Genomic DNA, 19,842 nt, shown 5'->3' with positions numbered 1-19,842 from the left:
GGTGCATGATTCTCTGTTTGCTAACCTAAAAACCTTTTTCATTAAACCAGGCAACTCAAAGAGACATGTTGCCCTTAAATCTGCCAAATGGTACAACAAGGCATGTAGAGTAGCCTATAAAAATGTGTCCAAAGCAATTAAATCGAAAATATACTCAGATATAAAGTCCGCTAGGTCTTTTTATAAAGCTACTCAGTTTAAAGCTAAGAAAGAGGCTGATGACCAACGATGGTGTGACCTCCTACAAGCAAGTAAGGATAGGGGTATGCAGAAGTTTTGGGAACTCGTTAAATGGGGTAGTGGTGAGACAAGTAAAATACCCCATAATTTTGTATCCCCCGAACAGTGGGTGCTCTATTTTCAGGCCCAATTTAATTCTACAAGTGCTATTGTAGTTCAACCTCAAATAGAAAAGTCCGACTTAGCTGTGGTTTTTAATAGGGCCGAGGTGGAAAAAGCTCTAAAATCTGTTCCCAAAGGAAGAGCTCCTGGCCTGGATTGTATTCCAGCGGACCTATTTTTATTTGATAAGGATAACTGGGTTGAATATATTTTAATACTTATAAACGCAATAGCCAGCAGTGCCCCAGTCTCAGAGTCTTGGCGTGGAGCAGAAATTCTCCCAAGATATAAAAAAGGAGGCCGCGCCAATCCTAGCAACTATAGGCCTATAAGTCTGATTGACTCGATGCAAAAAATCATGGCAAGGTTAGTGTTAAGTCGTATTCAGACCTGGATTAACGATAAAGGCATAATGTCCCCTTTACAGGCTGGTTTTCGCCCACACGTCAGTACAATAGACCAAGTGTTTAGGTTTATATTAATTTACTGGAGTGTGGCAATTATCGCAGGTGGTACTATTTACGCTGCCTTCATCGATCTCAAATCAGCATTTGACCTAGTTCCATGCATCAAGTTGTGGGGGGCTTTGGAGGCCATGGGCATGCCACCAGAACTGTTATCTCTGGTGGTTAAGCTACATTAGTCGAATTTTGCCCAAGTAAGGTGGGGATCCCAGGGTAAGACTACTGAAAGATTTTCAGTATCTAAGGGGGTTCGCCAAGGTTGTGTCATGGCTCCAACCCTTTTTAGTTTATTTATAAATAGGGTTGTCAATTATTTCACCTCGTTTCCAACCGACGCTCCATCTCTCGCAGGTGTGAAGGTCCCTCTGCTTATGTTTGGAGACAACACCCTGATTATTTCAAAAACACAAAAAGGGTTGCAAAGGGCATTACATCGATTTGAGGAATTCTGTGCAGGCCATGAATTGCTGATAAACGTGGATAAAACCAAATTCATGGTCTTGCACAAACATAAATTAATTAGAGGAGATGTAAATCTGAATAACATCAAATTAGAACAAACTGATGTCTTCACCTACCTGGGGGTTACCCTGGGTAGAAAATTAAATTGGCAACCCCAGATTGATTTGATGGCCCTTAAGCACACCCAATTAGCTGGTGTGCTGGGGAAAGAACATAAATTATCACAGATCAAGCCGGTAGGACCAGCACTCCAGATCTATAATACCAAGGTCAAAGCGTCAGTCCTATATGGTGCAATGCTATGGGGTTTTGATAATATAACCCCTCTAACTGTGGCTCAGAACACATTTCTTAGAGCTCTCACTGGCCTCCCTCAATCTACTCCCCTGAAACCCCTTTATTTAGATCTTGGGTGCCATACGCTTGAGGAGGCAGCACTATTTAGACCAGTGGCCTTCTGGAGAAGACTATGGTCTACTCCGGAGCTGGTAGTTTATGCTAACACATTGAAAGATGTTATTGGAGCCGATACATCCCACAAGATTCTCTGGCTACAAAAGGTTAAAAGTTGTCTACAAGATATGGGTCTAAGCCATCTATGGGAGGATCCTGTCGGTAACTCTTTCCCCCCTAAGAGGATCTTCAAAGAAACATATTGGAATATGGTTAGAACAAAGTCAGCACTCCACTCCTCGAATACCTTTTTGACTAGGTTATTTCTGGAGTACAAAAGTGTGGCCAAATATGAGGACTACTGGGATTTTATAACAAAACCAGGTGATAAAAAACTCTATTTTCAGTTTAGAGTAGGTACCCTTCCGGTCAAAGCTTTCACCTGTAATTGGAAGAGCGTACCGGGCAACACATGTGTCTTTTATCCTGAGCAGGTAGAGACAGTCCCCCATATACTCTTTATCTGTCCGGCGTATAAATCTCCCAGAGCCAAATGGATTAAAGCCTTATGTTCCAACATGGGCACCCGATCTTGTGCCACTGCTCTCCGCATATTAACATCAAATACTGAGGTGCATATCGTGATAGCCGTGACCAAATTCTTGAGTTGGGCGTGGAAAATAAGGGCGATTAAGATGAAGACAATCTGAATATATGTTAGCACTTTAGGATTAAGTTTAATTACCCACAGGCCCTGGGGGAAAGTAATTTTTAAATAACTATGAGATGTGGTTTGAGTATCTCATCCTCATTTTAATGTATTGTTTTATCATAGTTTTAGAATGGGATGTAATTTTTTATTTTATTTTTTTATTGACATGTTTTTAATTTTTAGTGTTTTTAATATTGCGCTTTATTGCTAAAAGTATTTATACTAAAATGCTATAAATGTATTTAATGGATGTGTCTTTTATGATCATAATGATCGCAATAAGGACGTTTTTGACTGACTGACTATATGACCCTCATGAACTTTGTCATCACATCATTTTGCTTTGACTCCATCTCACGTGCTGAGGACCCTCAGTTTTTATGTCCATCACTGAGGATGTTGAAGAAACTGAGACCAAATTCCTGGACTGTGTGTAAGTGGTAGCTGAGTAATGAAGGGTAATTGCCTAAAAATCAACAGGGAAAAAGTCAAAGCTCACTATTTTTGGCAAAGCCAACACTGTATGGACCAACGACAGGTAGTCATTAGAGCTCCGTATATCCCCTTTCCCATTCAAAGCCACTATAAATCTTGGGATCATTGTGAACAGTATCCTGACAATGAAGAACCATGATTCTGCAGTTTGCTCATCTTCCTATGGTATTCTATGCATGCTGCTTTATAAAACAAGGTGCCCACCCCTGGGACATTGAATTTTGCTATGGCTTGGCAGGAGCACTGCTCCTGCCGAGCCATAGCAAACTTTGCTCTGCTTCGAGTAAGCGAGAGCAGAAAATGCTCTTGCTTACTCAAAGCAGAGCAGAATTGTATTTGGACATAGGAAGCTGCATGTTAGAAACTTCCTCTGTCCAAAATCAATGTTGTCTGCCGCAGGATGCAGATAGCCAGCAGGGTCCACGGGGACCTTGAGGCTACCCCGGCTGTTCTTAAAGTGAGAAACTGTCTGCCCTGGGTGGGACCAGGGCACCCAGTATTGTGGCCAGGCCTGGGGATGGGGTTGCCGGGTCCCAAATCAGCCCAGGAGGGGGGCCATACAGCCCCTCTCACTAGTTTTGACAAAAAATGTAAAATGCCGGACCCGGGGTTTGGGGTCCCTGAGGCATTAATGAGCCCATGGAGGGGGGCTGCACCGCCCTCCTCTCCCTCCTAAAAATGCCTGGCCCTAGAGAATGGGGTTGCCAGGGCCAAATACGGCACAGGAAAGGGGGCCACACGTCCCCCTCCTTCCTTTATAATTTTTAAAAAAGAAAGAAAATTCTACCGGCACAAGGCCGGAGACCCGGACTCCTTTCTGCACCATTCTGCAATCGCACCTCCTGCCGGGCTGCTTGTTGGGGGATGAAGTCCTCTTGGCTGCTGAGGATCCTTAGGGTCCAACAAGACCTCCTGTTACCTCCAGTAAGTCCCACACAGCCGGAGTAATGAGAGGTTATCTCCACCACTCTGCAAACGGCGCTTAAAGAGTTTGATTGTAAAGCTGAAATTCGAGGTGAGCAAATTTAGAGTGGCACTTGTGTTGTAGGGTGTTCTTCACAGGAGCTGCTCTCCACCTAAACTTGGGAATTACCCAGAGTTCTCTGCTTCTTTTTGGACACACACACACACACACAAACACACACACACACACACATATATATATATATATATATAAAACATAGGTTTCAGGGGTGTTATAGTTAGCTGGCCATTTCACTCGTACAAAACCATAGAAATTCCTCCGTTATAGTTAGTTCTGCTAACTATAACTCGCTCGCCCGCAATGCACTGCTGATGATGTCACATATTGCATCATTCATGACATGGTCAGTGACATCACTCATGACATCACTGATGACATCTCAAATGACATCACTGATGACATCATCCACGTGACAATCTGATACACCTCATCATGAACTAGTATAACCTTTCATCACTCACTGTAAAATACAGAGTACCATATTTGAAACCATTGACACACACAACTACCCATTCAACAACAGAATCATTGATACATGCAGTCACTAATTAATAGAACTCACTCTCTACTACTATACTACTCTCTACTATTCTCTCTACTACTCACTCTCTACTATTCTCTCTACTACTCACTCTCTACTACTTTCTACTACTCACTCTCTACTACACACTCTCTACTACTTGCACTCTCCTACTCCCTACTACTCACTCTACTACTCTCTCTCTACTACTCACTCTCTACTACTCACTCTCTACTATTCACTCTCTACTACTCTACTACTCACTCTACAACTCACTCTACTACTCACTCTCTACTACTCACTCTCTACTACTCTCTACTATTCACTCTCTACTACTCTCTCTCTACTACACTACTACTCACTCTCTACTCACTCTCTACTACTCTCTCTCTGCTACTCACTCTCTACTACTCACTCTCTACTACTCTCTACTACTCACTCTCTACTACTCACTCTCTACTACTCACTCTGTACTACTCTCTACTACTCTCTACTACTTACTCTACTACTCACTCTCTACTGCTCTCTACTACTCTCTACTACTCACTCTCTATTACCCACTCTCTACTACTCTCTACTACTCAATCTCTACTACTCTCTACTAATCCCTCTCTACTACTCACTCTCTACTACTCACTCTACTACTTTCTACTACTCACTTTCTGCTACTCTCTCTACTACTCTCTACTACTCACTCTCTACTCTCTACTCTCTATTACTCATCCTCTACTCTCTACCTCTCTACCTCTCTCTCTACTACTCTCTACCTCTCTACCTCTACCTCTACCTCTCTACCTCTACCTCTCTACTTCTACACCTCTACCTCTCTCTACCTCTCCCTACACGCACACATATCCACATATAAATACATATATATGCATATGCATTTACATATATGTATGTATTATCTACTGGCGGTCGCCAGTAGATAGTTATAGTTAGGACCGAGTTCCCATAGGAAAACTGAAAATTCTATTTTGAATAACTTTGGCGCCGGTTGACTTATCTTTGTGAAATTTTCAAAACTAATGGGGCGCTCCGCTCAGCTCCTACCCTTAAAGTCTCGGGGTGATTCGTCAAGCGGGGGCTGAGAAAAAAGGGGGGTCCCAAAACGCGTTTTCCCCATGCATTTTCCCATAGGACCTTTAGTCGAAGGTACAGCCCGAACGGCTGAACAGAATTACTTGAAATTTGGCAAAGAGGTAGTCCTCGGGTCAGGCATGTGCCTTTTGCTTAAATGGTGTAAATCCGTTCAGTAGTTCCTGAGAAAATCAAAAGTAAAATCACATATATATCTGTTCGGAGCCTAACCACACATCTCACCATGAGATCTGATTGACTGTCAGCACTTCATCCAAGAAGTGTTGGCAGCCATCTTGGGACCAATATACATGATAGCACCTCATTAAAAAGCATTGCAGTTAATAGAAGGTTTTAAGACTTTAGTTACATTATAAATCATTTGTTGATGGTACCATACTCATTTTAGGAATTGTGGTGTGTTCTAAGGTGATTTTACCATGTGAAAAAGCCTTCTGCTGTGATATCATGAATCATGTTTGAGAGAAAACTATTTTCTCATGCTTTTCCCACAGAGGTTTGGAAGGTGATCTATAAGCTAACTGAGAGCATATTTTCTGTAAATTCACATTATATTTCTCAGTCATGTGAGAATGAAGTCTGACATTCTCAGTAAAACATGTACATCCAACAAGGGCAGAGACTGTCAGTTGATTCCTTTGTGTTCTACTGCAGCTTCCCAGAGTGTTCTAAAGAACAACTAGAGCGCTAACAGTCCTACTTATGACAAACGTATGGCACACCTGAAGCCATCTTGGTTGGAATAAAGTGGTAATTCTTAAAACATTTAATTTAAAAAGGAACAAAATGAGGGCGTTCATTTTGCCATAGAAAGTATGATTAGTGCTGCAGAAAGAAAAATTAGGTCACATTTTGAGTGACTTCTCAAATCCTCTTCTATTTCATTAAACAATTCTGACATGCAGATTGAAACATGCACTTTCAATACCAGCAGCAGACTTCCCTGGTGAGCAGTAGCTTTACTACAGTGATCTAATAAGCAACTAGAGTGCTAACATTCTGAATTTATGGCAAATTTGTGACACATCTGAATGCCTTCTTGATGGAATCAAAGTAAAAAACTGAAAGTATTTCCTACTGAGGAGACTGTAGTAAATGAGGAAATTAGGAAACATCATAACAAATAAGTCTCCCAAAATGGCCACCAGAGACAAAAGAGCCCAAATGTAGCCCAAATATCACCCAGATGTAGCCCAAGTATAGCCCAATGACAGAATGTCCCAGAGTGTTCTAACGAACAACTAGAGCGCTAACAGTCTTACTTATGACAAAGTATGGCACACCTGAAGCCATCTTGAATGGAATAAAGTGGTAACACTTAAAACATTTAATTGACAAAGGAACACAATGAGGGGATTCATTTTGCCATAGAAATTATGATTAGTGCTGCAGAAAGAAATATTAGGGCACATTTTGACTTCTCAAATCCTCTTCTATGTCATAAAAAAATTCTGACATGCAGACTGAAACATGCACTTTGAATACCAGCAGCAGACTTCCCTGGTGAGCAGTAGCTTTACTACAGTGATCTAATGAGCCAGTAGAGTGCTAACATTCCGAATTTATGGCAAATGTGTGACACATCTGAATGCCTTCTTGATGGAACCAAGTAAAAAACTGAAAGTATTTCCTACTGAGGAGACTGCAGTAAATGAGGAAATTAGGAAACTTCATAACAAATAAATCTCCCAAGATGGCCACCAGAGACAAAAGAGCCCAAATGTAGCCCAAATATCACCCAGATGTAGCCCAAGAATAGCCTAATGACAGAATGTCCCAGAGTGTTCTTAAGAACAACTAGAGCGCTTACTGTCTTACTTATGACAAAAGTATGGCACACCTGAAGCCATCTTGATTGGAATAAACTGGTAACACTTAAAACATTTAATTTAAAAAGGAACACAATGAGGGGGCTCATTTTGCCATAGAAATTATGATTAGTGCTGAAGAAAGAAAAATTAGGGTACATTTTGAGTGACTTCTCAAATCCTCTTCTATTTCATTAAAAAATTCTGATATGCAGACTGAAACATGCACTTTTATTTCCAGCAGCAGACTTCCGTGGTGAGCAGTAGCTTTACTACAGTGATCTAATGAGCAACTAGAGTGCTAACATTCAGAATTTATGGCAAATGTGTGACATATCTGAATACCTTCTTGATGGAATCAATGTAAAAAACTGAAAGCATTTCCTACTGAGGAGACTGCAGTAAATGAGGAAATTAGGAAACTTCATAACAAATAAATCTCCCAAGATGGCCACCAGACACAAAATGCAGCACAAATATCACCCAGATGTAGCCCACATGTAGCCCAATGACAGAAGTGTGCAAAACACTTATTTTTTGTGTATTTGCAGTTTTATATAGTGCAGACTTGTCAGGTATTGGAATGCTTTACATGAGCATTGGTTACATCACACAAGATCAAATTCATTTTGGTTGTAGACATGGGGAGATTAAGTGATTTGACCACAATCACAGAATGTTGAGCTGAAGCAGAAACTCCAACCTGGTTCCCCAGTTGCAAAGCCTGCAGCTCTGAAAGTAACACCACATCCTCTCGCCAAGGTGCAACATTTAATCAAGTGGTCAACTGGATAAAAAGACATAAAGATTACAAATAATTTAAAAGTTCTTTATCGCTATTTGAAAACTCGGAAAATATGTCCTCATTTTAGTTTTTTAGAGCACTAACCATAATTTTGATGCAAATAAGACCCTCTCATATATGTAATTTCTAAAGGAATTACAGTTTTGATTACATCAAGATGACGTCAGGCGTTCCACACTTTTGTAATAAATATAGAATGTTAGCAATCTAGTTGTTCATTGGAATACTGTTGACAGGCAGAGGCCAGGGACACGGACTCTGAAAATTGAAGGCAGGTAGGAGAGTGCAGAGGCAACAATTTGACCACACTGGGAAGGCAGGAAGGGCAGTGGCAGCACAACAGACTATATAGGGCAGTGGAAAGGGGGGCAGGGACAGCTAGCTGACCACACAGGGAAGGTGGGAGGGGCCATGGCAGCACAGAAGACCATGCATGGCAAGCGGGAGGGTTAGTGGCAGCACAATGGCTATGATGGGTAAGAAGGAGGGTGCAGGGGCATGCACAAAGGACCATGGAGGATAGAAGGGAGGGTCAGGACCTGGGCACAGACAAGAGAGTTCAGGGGGAGGGGCCTCACAACAGACCGCGCGGGGCAGGCAGGAGGAGCAGTTGCAGCACAACAGATCAGGGAGGGCAGAAGGGTGTGGCAGTAAAATGGACCATGGAGGACAGGAGGAAGGGGATAGGGGCATGGTATGTGGACAGGCAGGGTGGAGGTGGCAGGGACAGGTTACAGTCATCTGACAATGCTAGGCAGGTGGGAGGGGAGTGGCAGCTCAACAGAACACTCAGAGTAGATAGGAGTGGCAGGTCCATGGAACATAGTGGGCAAAAAGGATGGAGCAGGGGCATGCACAAAGACATCGGAGGGCAGGGGGAAGGAGAATAGGGGCTGCAAGCTAAGCACAGAGGCTAAGCAGGAGGTCAATGATAGGCCATAGAATTGGGCAATGGAGGGCAGGAGGAGTGGGCTGGTACATCATGCTAAATGGAGGTCAGTGGCAGCACATCAGACCATGCATGGCAGGAGGGAGGAGGCTAGTGCATGGATTCAGACAACAGAGGATAGGGAGGAGGTGGATGGGGCAACAAGCTAACTGTTCAGAGAAAGTGGGTATTAGGAACTTTATTGTTTTTAAAATGTGTGTCTGTGCGAACTACTTAAAATATAAACAAGTATGCAGCATAATCTCACTTTTATTCAGGAAGAAGAGGACGTTTGTGACTGTGAATCCGGGCTCACTTGGCAGAAACACCCCCTGACCCTCCACCCCCATCGCAAAATGTAATGCCCGTGAAAAGGGTAGGTGGGCGCAGTGTTATATAGAACATAGTCCTGAGAGCACGATTGAAAATGAAAACTAGATGTAGTATATGGTATAAACTATGCACCAAAAAGTGTGTTATAAGATGAACCGGGGCGTGAAATATAATATGCAATACATTGTGCGCAATGACAGATTCATTGGAGAGCGCGAGATAACACAGGCACTAGCGCGTGCTATGCGATATGCGCCTTGGAGTGTAATATGCACAGGGCAGTGTTGTGTAACATAACTAGTCTCTAAAGTTGTAATATAAAATATGTGCTGGGGAGTGTAACGTTGCACATGCACTGTGACAAAGATATGGATCCCAGATTGTAATATGTATGGCATAGCGCTGTGCGTTATAACATACTCATCGAGGAAGGCACGTTAGATGGGGCAATATAACCAGTGCGAAGGCAAGTGTGGCATGACATATTCACGGGGTGGTGTTACAGTGCACATGGGCTAGAGAGTGTCATAGCATACGCACTAGCTGGTGGAATACAACACAAAAGTGTGAGGCAATCCGCGGGCACTGGTGGGTGTAACACGGCATTGGGCTCAGCCAGGAGCACGCTGTGACTCTCAAGTGAGGTTCCTCTCCTTTACAGAGAGTAAAATAAAAAGTATTACACATCCGGCGGTGGATGTGTTTTTTATTAACCATGAGGGGGGTTACTTGCATAGTTTGGTCGAATTTTTGTCGAATCCTCTTGGAATGGCTTGGTGTGCGTGTATATTAAATGTGCCCGTCAATAGCTACCCATGTTTGTATAAATAAACGACAAGGGTGTCTACTTGGAGAGTACCCACCGGCGCGGGCGCCGGGATTAGGCACGGTAGGGCGTCAGACATGTCAGAGCTTTACTAGCAGTGTAAATACATTCCATGTGGATTCATTCTATGCATAGTCGCCTTTTAATGAATATCACGCAAATCGTCATGGTGATAGGTACATACGGTTTGTCCAGCATGTTCTAGGTGTTTCTATAAATATATATATTTTTAAAATATTAAAAACACAAAGGCCTGCCCCGGGGGATGGGGTCCCCGGAGCCATAAGTGGCCTGAGGAGGGGGGCAACGCAGCCCCCTCCTAAAGAATTTAAATTAAAAAAAGGCGGGGCCGATTAAGGCCTTGGGAGGGCCAAATTAATTTTTTCAACAAAAGAAATTAGGGTGCAGGCCCTGGGGGATGGGGTCCCCAGGGCCAGTAAATTAGAAAAAGAAGGGGAGCCACACAGCCCTCCTTCTTAAAAAAATAAAATAAATAAAAGACCGGCATCGCTCTGGAGGCCACGCCCCATCCTTGCAGCACTCTGCAAACGCACCCCCTGCCAGTTGTAAGTTGGGGAATTAATTCCCCTTCAATACTGAGGGTCCCTGAGGGCCAACTAGCCCAACAGGTATCTCCAGTGTGCGCCAGGGAGCTGCGTTGCAGACAGGTGTTATGAGGCCACGCCCCTGAATTACACCTTTATGCAACGCAGCTCTGTGGCACATACTGGAGGTACCTAGTGGGCTAGTTTGACCCTAGGGACCCTTAGGATTCAAGGGGACTTGCTCTCTCAGCTTAGAACGGCCACAGGGTGCGTTTACACAGTGGTGAAGGGAGGGGACGGGGCCTGAGGTGACGTGTGCAAACACGCCCTGTGGCGCGTTTTAAGTTGGGGAAATAATTCCCTTTCAATCCTGAGGGACACTGGGGGCCAACTAGCCCACCAGGTGCTTCCAGTAAGTGCCACTGCTCTGCGTTGCAGAGAGGGGGTACAGGCCGTGCCCCTTTTTACACCTCTCTGCAATGGCGCTTACTGGACGTACCTAGTGGGCCATTTTGCCCTTAGGGATCCTCATGATTCAAGGGGACTTAATCTCCCAACTTAAAAAACAGCCACAGGGCATGTTTACACAGTGGGGAAGGAAGGGGACGGGGCCTGAGGTGACGTGTGCAAACACGCCCTATGGCGCGTTTTAAGTTGGGGAAATAATTCCCCTTCAATCCTGAGGGCCCCTGGGGGCTAACTAGCCCACCAGGTGCTTCCAGTAAGCGCCACTGAGCTGCGTTGCAGAGAGGTGGTCCAGGCCGTGCCACTTTTTACACCTCTCTGCAACGCAGCTCTGTCGCGCATACTGGAGGTACCTAGTGGGCTAGTTGGACCCTAGGGACCCTCAGAATTCAAATTAACTTAATCTCCCAACTAAAAACGGCCACAGGGCGTGATTACACAGTGGTGAAGGGAGGGGACGGGGCCTGAGTTAACATGTGCAAACAAGCCCTGTGGCGCGTTTTAAGTTGGGGAAATAATTCCCCTTCAATCCTGAGGGCCCCTGGGGGCTAACTAGCCCACCAGGTGCTTCCAGTAAGCGCCACTGAGCTGCGTTGCAGAGAGGTGGTCCAGGCCGTGCCACTTTTTACACCTCTCTGCAACGCAGCTCTGTGGGCTAGTTGGACCTTAGGGACCCTCAGGATTCAAATTAACTTAATCTCCCAACTAAAAACGGCCACAGGGCGTGTTTAAACAGTGGTGAAGGGAGGGGACGGGGCCTGAGTTAACATGTGCAAACAAGCCCTGTGGCACGTTTTAAGTTGGGGAAATAATTCCCCTTCAATCCTGAGGGACCCTGGGGGCCAACTGGCCCACAAGGTGCTTCCAGTAAGCACCACTCCGCTGCGTTGCAGAGAGGTGGTCTAGACCGTGCCCCTTTTCACATCTCTCTGCAACGCAGCTCTGTGGCACTTACTGGAGGTACCTAGTGGTCTAGTTGGACCCTAGGGACTCTCAGGATTCAAGGGGACTTAATCTCCCAACTTAAAACGGCCACAGGGCGTGTTTACACAGTGGGGAAGTGAGGGGACGGGGTCTGAGGCGATGTGTGCAAACATGCCCTGTGACGCGTTTTAAGAGGTAGTTTTAAGCCCCTGCCCTATTATATACCAGGGGCTTACAGAGGAGGTCATGCTGATCACAGGGGGACCCCAACGCATAGTGTTCCCTAGTGTATGTAGGATTTTTCACTGTATTCTGAGTGTCTTTTAACATAGCACTGGCTCTAGGACTGGTTAGTCAGACTCAGTTACCACCAGTATCCGTCTGAAAAAGTTGAGGGTACAGGATGATTTTGCAACAAGGCTTCTTTCTGCTCTTCTGTTTGTTCTTTCTGCACGTTATCCTTCTTCCTGCACTTTTCTTCGTCTTTGAGGACTTCTGTTGCTTCTTTCTGCATTTCTGTTTTTTTCTTTCTGTGCGTTTTTTCTTCTTTCTTCTCATGTCCTATCTCTGTAGGCATAGTTAGAAATTGCCATTTAAAAAACCTTTGAAATTCACTGAAAAAACCATAGGTTTCAGGCACGTTATAGTTAGGAATTAGCATTTAAAAAACCTTAGAAATTCACTGAAAAAACCATAGGTTTCAGGGGCGTCATAGTTAGCTGGACTTTTCACTCATACAAAACAATCGAAATTCCCCCGTTATAGTTAGTTCAGCTAACTATAACTCGCGCGCCCGCAATGCACTGCTGATGACGTCACATATTACATCACTCATGACATGGTCAGTGACATCACTCATGACATCACTGATGACATCTCAAATGACATCACTAATGACATCACTGATGACATCATCCTTGTGATAGAGTGGTAGACCTCCTCTTCCCCTAATATAACCTTTGATACACACATTCAAAAATAGAAACTACAATGTTCAAAACAATGGACATACCAATACCAGTTACAACAACCTATTCAGTAATTCTAAAGTCCACATACACATCCACTCATTCACCAACAGTCCTATACAGGCACTCATACATGTACTCACTCATCATATGTACTCACACACCTATACATCCTGTTACACAACGCCACTCATCCATAGTTACTCACACACATAGTCACTAATGCTAATAAAGAATCAAACATCCATTTACTTGCATATACAGTTATACACACACCACCACACTTACTTCTACAGAAACTTACACATACGTAGTCTTTTAAACAATCACTTATAGAAACACATACTTATTCATACAGGAACTCTTTCAATCTCTCACTCTCACATATACTCACTTATATACACCAATAGTCACATATACTAGTTTAAAACATATATAGTTACTCATAAAGACACTATTGAGACAGTCTATCACTCACTAACACACCCATGCACACGCTCATCCACCCATACAGTCCTGCACACATGCTGTCTTCAACACATACAAACAGTGAGTCACTCATTCATGCACCTATGCACTACGTAATACCCCCCACCGAACCATACAGACACTCAGACACTCATACTGATACTCAAAAAACCAACTAATAACCTACATAGACACTCATGTAGCTACTCACCAACCCATGCAGCCACTTATACACAAAGTGAGAGACTGATACAGATATTTACACATTTAAACATTACTCACTAAGCCATGTATTCACTAAGATACACTTAATCAGTCAGTTATACAATCAATTTTTCAAAAACAAATAATCCATTTAGACACTTATATACCCATTTATTCTTCCATTGACCTTGAGATATACATATATAAAACATATGTAATTTTCAGAAAAACACACATTCACTGGATGATGTCATCAGTGATGTCATTTGAGATGTCATGAGTGATGTCATGAGTAATGTCACTGACCATGTCATGAGTGATGTAATATGTGACGTCATCAGCAGTGCATTGCGGGCGCGCGAGTTATAGTTAGCTGAACTAACTATAACAGGGGAATTTCAATGGAAAAGTCCAGCTAACTATGACGCCCCTGAAACCTATGGTTTTTTCTGTGAATTTCTAAGGTTTTTGAAATACTAATTTCTAACTATAACGTGCCTGAAACCTATGGTTTTTTCAGTGAATATATAGATAGATATAGATAGATATATATAGATAAAGATATAGATATAGATATAGATATATAGATATATATATATTCACTTAAAAAACCATAGGTTTCACACACGTTATAGTTAGGAATTAGCATTTAAAAAACCTTGCAAATTCACTTAAAAAACCATAGGTTTCACACATGTTATAGTTAGCTGGACATTTCCCTCGTAAAAAAACAATGAAATTCCCCCGTTATAGTTAGTGCAGGCAACTATAACTCACGCGACCGCAATCATCTGCTGATGACGTCAGATATTACATCACTGTATTTAGACACCTTTTTACCCATGTCTTCTTCCATTAATCTTTAGCTATACATATATTACAAATATTTATTTTTCAGAAAGACACATATGTAATCAGTGATGTAATATCTGACGTCATCAGCAGTGAATTGCGGTCGCGTGAGTTATAGTTGCCTGCACTAACTATAACGGGGGAATTTCATTGGTTTTTATGAGGGAAATGTCCAGCTAACTATAACATGTGTAAACCTATGGTTTTTTAAGTGAATTTGCAAGGTTTTTTAAATGCTAATTACTAACTATAACGTGTGTGAAACCTATGGTTTTTTAAGTGAATTTGTACGGTTATTTAAATGCTAAGTTATGTATTTATAATTTTTTTTTCAGGTTCTTCACCGTGCGCGCACCGTGCACTTTGCGCAACGTGCGCGCGCCGTGGGCGCTGGGTGCGCTTTGCGCACCGCGCACCCGCGATGCGTGGTGCGTGCCGTGCACGCACAGTGCGCGCACCCTGATCTTTTTCAAAAAAAAAAAATATATATATTTCATCCTTGGGGGTCCTTCAGTGACCCCCAGACAAAGGCTAGGGGGTCAGGAACTGTCCACCCTGCCCCCTTTTCACGTTCTCCACCTTTGTTTTTCACTGCCTCAGACTGCGAGAGACAAAATGGCGGCCGACACTTCCTGATTTCGACCGATTCGAATGTTTACTGACATCTAACAACCAATCAGAATTGCGCTCGCGCACGTCGCCGTGCGCGCACCGTGCACGCACGGTGCGCGCCTATAGATATGTATGTACTTTTAACTGCAATTTTCTCAGGAACTACTGAACAGATTGACTCCAGATATGCAAAAGGCACATCCCTGACCTGAGGACTACCTCTTTGCCAAATTTAAAGTAATTCTGTTCAGCCGTTTGGGCTGTACCTTGGACTAAAGGTCCCTATGGAAAAATGCATGGGAAAAACGCGTTTTGGGACCCCCCTTTTTTGTCAGCCCCCGCTTGACGAATCCCCCCGAGACTTTCATGGTAGGAGCGGAGTGGAGCGCCCCACCTATTTTGAAAATTTAGCGAGGATTCATCAATCGGCGCCAAAGTTATTCCAAATAGAATGTTGCGGATTTCCTATGGAAACACGGTCCTAACTATAACTATCTACTGGCGACCGCCAGTAGATAATGTAGATAGATAGATGCAAGTGTGTGTGTTAGCGTGTGTTGTCACGTGGTTACTAGAGTCATTATCGGCATCTTTAAGGTTACATGAGCCCGGTAGCCATGATGCTGCTTTTGCAATGACTCTACATGTCTTTATTTTTGAGAGACTCTTTATGCCTTTCACATGAGAACACTCTGCTGTGCTCGTTCTCTGTCTGTTCCTGGAGTTTAGTCTGAAAATTGTGAGCAAGGTTGATAAACACTGCCTCTTGTTATTCTGTTCTAGTCAAGCCCTAGCACTTAGACAAAACATACCAATTCAGCTGTGTTTTCCGGAGAATCATACTTTGATATTATAGGATGCATGTTTAGGTAACACGCACTTAAAGAGGGACTTTTCCAGGGAGAAGAGCAACCCGCACCTGTGATGTAGAAATATGATCTATGGCCTGAGGTATGAGGTCTGCTGACAAAGCGAAGAGATCTTTAATTATATAATAATTATCCTGCTTACTAAGGGGAGGGTGGTTAGGCCTTATAGTCCTTTATCCACTGTCTTTATAAAATGACATCTCCTTTTATGATATATGGTTTTGCTGCAATGCTAACTGTATTGATGTTAGGCATTTTGCTGCTGGTTGTGGCATATATACTGCATTTTTTAGCACATTAGTTAAAATAAATATTTTCAACTATTTTTGTGTCTCTGTCAGATCTTATTGGGGACAAATATGAGAGAGTGAGCGAAAAGGTGTGTCTTGTTACCGCGATTCCTGGAAGTTATGGGAGTGTTGTGTTCTGTGTTGTCTAATCATTGGTTTCTCTGTTTGTGAGTAGGAGAGCAAGTGAGACACTATAGCTAGTCGGTCCTGGGCTCGAGGGCACTAAAGAGGTCGGTAGGAATTCTTAGCCCCTATACACCGAGGTCCCATAATCCTGTACATAGTTCTGTGTATGTGCAGACTCCCTGCAACAGTGTGTGTGCGTGTGTGTGTGTGTGTGTGTGTGTGTGTGTGTGTGTGTGTAACTTTATGCTTAACATGTTTATAGGTCACTGCATAGTTTATAAGTAAGTTTTTTGATTATATGCTTTAACGGTCTCTGTTTTATTTTATTTTAGCTATCATAATGTGTATATATGATAATAACAATTGCTTCACTATTTGGATATCAGGGAAAATACAAGATAAATAAATATAAATAAATAAACAAATGATAAAAATAATAAACATAACATTACCAAAAAGAATAATAAAACATAAATTAGCTTTATGTATGACAACACTTGGAAGTCTGAGTTTCTTAATATGTATCCATACATGTACATGTTGGACTTTATATATTAAAATTGTATATCTCTATATTATTTTGCATAAACATGTTTACCTTTTATGTAGTTTTTTGTCTATATTTATTTATTTACTTTTCCATTTTAGACCTGGCATCCTTGGAGTGGTTTCCTCTTAACCTTTTGCCCTTAGACCTCCTGTTTTTGCTGACTTCATGTTTGCTGCAATTAGGACTCTGGGCACTTTACCACTGCTAACCATTGCTAAAGTGCTTGTGGTCTTTAATTTACTTATAAGACCCTAGTAATGTGCAGAGCATGTGCCCAGGACTGGCCATATGCAAATCAGCCATGACCCTGTGCCTCATGAGAACAGTCCAGCCTCAACTGCCAAGCAAGGTCCTCCCTGGACCGGATACAAACATCCTAGGACCAGTTTTGGTGTTTCACCCCTCATCAGCCAGGATAGCTTGAATCCAGTGGCACAGTGAGCCCGGGTCCCACATCTGGGCATACGCAGCACACTTAGAGCGAAAAAGCAAAAGCCATACAGTTGGTGGGCGGAATGCAGAACAAATCAAAACATTCAGCCACAGTCAAGAGATCTGGGTTAAATCAATTATTCTTTTGCTCACCATGCCACCCCAGTTTAGACCTGGCTATATGCAAATCAGTCATGATCCTCTGCATCACGGGAACAGTCCAGCCCGAACTGCCAAGCCAGGTCCTCCCTGGACCAGAAACAAGCATCCTAGGATTGGTTTCGGGGTTTCACCCCTCATCAGCCAGGATAGCTTGAATCCAGTCACAGTGGCTCTGCAGCACTGATTGTGTCTCCCACTTAACTAGCCCTTTAAACGTGTCTTAGACCTGCCACTGCAGAACCTGTGTGGGCACTTTGCACTGCCATTTCAACCTAGCAAAATAGGCCTTTTGCCAGGCCCAAACATTTCTTTTTTTATAGCTATAAGTCAACCATAAGGTAGGCCTTAGACAGCCCCAAGGGCATAGAGCAGTGTATTTAAAAAATCGGACAAGTCGTTTTAAGTTTTACATGTCCTGGTATTGAAAAACTCTTATATTCACTTTTCACTACTGCAAGGCCTGTCTCTCCTATAGAATAACATTTGAGTTGTGTTATTACATTTTAGAAGTGTAATTTCCATATGGTAAGAGATGACTGGTTCATGTTTGGTGTCTATGTATTCCTAATATAAAATTTGAATTTAAGGCATTTAAGTCGGTTTTAAATTACAATTCGGAAAACGCCGCTTTTAGAAAGTGCATAAACTATACAGGGTTGGGCCCATAGTCAGTAAGGCTAGACCCCACAAAACTCCAACAACACCAGCATTGCCAGTACTGACACCCATTCAAACATTCACTTCAATTTGTGATCACACAACTGAATTTTTGTGATCACCTTTTATTTGATAAATTTTAAAGAATTTGTTTAAGAATCTTTTTAACGCAATTACAAACAATTTCATACGTTTTCACATATATAGAACAAACATAACCAAAAACTTCAAAAACAACTTTTTTTTTAGATGAGCATAATCAATAGAATACTTGCACAACAAAACAACACAATTGGACAATACAACACAAAAAAGTGTTTCAAAGAAATATTGAGCCCAGGTTCTGACTTTTTAGTTGCCCTTAAGGAGCTTTCTGTATTTTATTATATTTATATTACCATTTCTATTTCCTAACTAAGTGGGCTATGACCAAACAGTGCCTCTAGGGAATTCAGGGATAATGTATTACTCCTATACAGATGAACACTCTAGTAACACTCAGCTACAGTAGTAGTTTTCTAAAATGTGTTTGTTTGGTGAAACAACTGTTGACACATTTTAAACTCTTTCCTTTTTTGAGGGTTTTACTCAGGACTCAGAAAGTTTGAGTACTGCAAAATAATAAAAAGGAATAAATAATAAAAATACTCTTATTAACTTTTTCTGCACATAGCAATATGCAATACAACACTAAATGTGCATCCAACCACACATCATGTTACCTCTTATGATTAGCATCATTCAAATGTCAACTTTCAAAGCAGGGCAAACCATAACTATAGGTACCCATACACCTATAAATCAGCCAGGGTTCATCCTGCAACAACATGAATGTTACTCAATTATTTTGAGCTAAACTAGAAATCACACCAAAAAATATCTTTCCACATAAATTGCAAACAACTCACTTTTTTTACAGGAGTCTTTTCTTCCTTAAAACACCCACAGGGGAAGGAGACCAATCTGTAAAGACCTTTTCCTGGAACTGCAACAGTCAAACTCCAACCTTTGCCAATTTTATTACCAATCAGAAATCTGGATAAGACAATAATGTTTTTACAAATGTTATGATTGCCAAAGGTGAGGACCCGGAAGCATCCAAACCTACGCAGTGCACATCTCAAGTCCCTAAGGCTTCAGATGTATTTGTTTTGTTTTATGTAATTTTCATAGATACAATAAAATATTTATAACAACTTGTTTTGAACTCATATATTTCTCATTCCATATCGATATTTGTAATTTATGTTGAAAACGTAACTCAATAAAGATGACAAACAATAAGTACAGTCATTTTGTGCAATGTATCATTAACACAAACATTAACATACGACCCATGTATTTCGGGTTTGTAAAACCCATCTTCAGGAGTACATATAATGTGGCAACGACAAAATGGAGATTCAAAAAGCGACTTAAAGCTGCCCCGTTCAGAACTACAGAAACAAGAGTAAAAGCATTTCTGTATGCTCTCATAAAGGAATACATGTTATAAGTAGGATTTGCACACATTCATGCATTAACAAAAGGGAAAACGTGCTCAA

The sequence above is a fragment of the Triturus cristatus genome, chromosome 12 (genome assembly GCF_964204655.1).
Source record: "Triturus cristatus chromosome 12, aTriCri1.1, whole genome shotgun sequence".
Lineage (NCBI taxonomy): Eukaryota > Metazoa > Chordata > Amphibia > Caudata > Salamandridae > Triturus > Triturus cristatus.
Note: the sequence above shows the minus strand (reverse complement) of the source record.